Below are 3,070 nucleotides of genomic sequence, written 5' to 3' on the forward strand. Positions count from 1 at the left end.
ATCGTGACCCCACTTCCTGTGCGGTGTCCTCAGGGGAGTTGGGATTATTGGTGCCCTGGCCGTGACCCCCTCCCTGGGGGTGCATGGTGTGACCAATAACATACTTGCTAACCATGTGTATGTGACCCAATAACATCTTGGCTAACCATGTGTATGTGACCAATAACATCTGTTAACCATGTGTATGTGACCAATAACATCTGCTAACATGTGACCATTAACATCTGCTAACCATGTGACAATAACATTTTGACTTACAAGTCTGTCCCTGTAGTCTTGTATAAGGTAGTGGTATAGTGAAGTCTGTACCTGTAGTCTTGGTATAGGTTAGTGTATAGTTGAAGTCTGTACCTGTAGTCTTGGTATAAGGTAGTGTATAAGTGAAGTCTGTTTACCTGTAGTACTTTGGTATAGGTAGTGTAGAAGTGAAGTCTATAAGGTAGGATAGTGAAGTCTGTACCTGTAGTCTGGTATAGGTAGTGTAGAGTAGTCTGTACCTGTAGTCTGCGTATAAGGTATGTGTAGAGTGAAGTCTTATCTGTAGTCTTGGTATAAGGTAGATGTAGAGTGGAAGTCTATTAAGGTAAGTTATTAGTGAAGTTCTGTTAACCTGTAGTCTTGGTATAAGAGTAGTTGTAGAGTGAAGTCTTATAGGTAGTGTATAGTGAAAGTCTTACTGTAGTCTGGTAAGGTAGTGTAGAGTAGGTTCTGTACCTGTAGTCTGGTATAAGGTAGTGTAGAGTAAGTCTGTACTGTAGTTCTGGTATAAGGTAGGTGTAGAGTAGTCTGTACCTGTAGTCTGGGTAAAGGTAAGTGTAGAGTGAAGTCTGTTACCTGTAGTCTTTGGTATGAGGTAGTTAGAGTGAAGTCTGTACCTAGTAGTTCTGGTATAAAGGTAGTGTAGAGTGAAGTCTGTACCTGTAGTCTTTGGTATGAGGTTAGTGTATTAGTGAAGTCTGTTACCTGTAGGTCTTGGTATAAGGGTAGTTGGTTAGAGTGAAAGTCTGTACCCTGTAAGCTCGTGGTATAAGGTTAGTGTAGAGTGAAGTCTGTACCTGTAGTCCTTTGCGTATAAGGTAGTGTAGAGTGGAAGTGTGTACCTGTAGTCTGCGTATAGGGTAGTGTAGAGTGAAGTTTGTACCTAGTAGTCTGGTATTAGGGTAGTGTAGAGAGTGTGTACCTGTCCCTGTAGTCTATGGTATAAGGTAGTGTAGAGTAGTCTGTACCTGTTAGTCTGGTATTAGGTAGTGTAGAGTAGTCTGTACCTGTAGTCTCCAGAGCCTTTGGTGATCTGCCTCAGTTTGAGTAGTGTGTACCTGTCCCTAGTAGTCTCCAGAGCCTTGGTGATCTGCCTCAGTGTAGAGTAGTGTGTTACCTGGTCCCTGTAGTCTCCAGAGCCTTGGCTGATCTTGCCTCAGCTGCTAGAGTAGTGTTACCTGTCCCTGCTAGTCTCCAGAGCCTTGGTGAATCTTGCCTCAGTGTAGAGTTAGTGTGTACTGTCCCTGTAGTCCTCCAGAGCCTTGCGTGATTCTGCCTCAGCTGTTAGAGTGAAGTGTGTACTGTCCCTGAGTCTCCAGAGCCTTGTGATCTGCCTCAGTGTAGAGTGAGTGTGTACCTGTCCCTGTAGTTCTTCCAGAGCCTTGTGTCTGCCTCAGTGTAGTAGTGAAGTGTGTACCTGTCCCTGTAGTCTCCAGAGCCTTGGTGATCTTGCCTCAGCAGAGAATCCCATCTTCCAGGAGGGGAAAGCGATGGGGCCGGGAGGGGAGGGGACAGTTCTGCTGGCTGGGGTCCGACAGGGGCTGGAGCAGGACAACAATTAGAGGACAGGAAGTTACCATCACATACAGAGACAAAACAGGATGTTACCATCACATACAGAGGACAAACAGGAATGTTACCATACATACAGAGACCAAACAGGATGTTATCATCACATACAGAGACAAACAGGATGTTTACCATCACATACAGAGACAACAGGCATGTTACCATCACATTACAGAGCACAAACAGGATGTTACCATCACATACAAGAGACAAACAGGAAGTTACCATCACATTACAGAGAACAAACAGGATGTTACCATCACATACAGAGACAACAGGGATGTTACCATCACATAACAGAGACAAACAGGATGTTACCATCACATAAAGAGACAAACAGGATGTTACCATCACATACAGAGACAAAACAGGATGTTACCATCACATACAGAGACAAACAGCGATGTTACCATCACATTACAGCAGAACAAACAGGATGTTACCATCACATACAGCAGACAAACAGGATGTTACCATCACACACAGAGACAAACAGGATGTACCATCACATACAGAGACAACAGGATGTTACCATCACATACAGAGACAAACAGGATGTCACCATCACTTACGAGACAAACAGGAACTGGGGGGGATGTTACCATCACATACAGAGACAAAACAGGGATGTTACCCATCACATACAGAGACAAACAGGCATGTTACCATCACATACAGAGACAAACAGGATGGTACCATCACCATACAGAGGACAAACAGGATGTTACCATCACATCAGAGACAAACAGGATGTTACCCATCACATACAGAGACAAAACAGGATGGTACCACACATACAGAGACAAACAGGATGTTACCATCACATACAGAGACAACAGGATGTTTACCATCACATTACAGAGACAAACAGGATGTTACCATCACATACAGAGACAAACAGGGATGTTATCATCACATACAGAGACAAACAGGATGTTACCATCACATACAGAGACAAACAGGATGTTACCATCACATACAGAGAAAACGGATGTTACCATCACATACAGAGACAAACAGGATGTTACCATCACATACAGAGACAACAGGATGTTACCATCCACATTACAGAGACAAACAGGATGTTACCATCACATTACAGAGGACAAAACAGGGATGTTACCATCATCATACACAGATACAACAGATGTTGATCATCACATACATGAGGACAAAACAGGACTGGGGGGGATGTTACCATCACACACAGTAGACAAACAGCGATGTTATCATCACATACAGA

This window comes from Salvelinus sp. IW2-2015, unplaced genomic scaffold (assembly GCF_002910315.2).
Source record: "Salvelinus sp. IW2-2015 unplaced genomic scaffold, ASM291031v2 Un_scaffold2744, whole genome shotgun sequence".
Lineage (NCBI taxonomy): Eukaryota > Metazoa > Chordata > Actinopteri > Salmoniformes > Salmonidae > Salvelinus > Salvelinus sp. IW2-2015.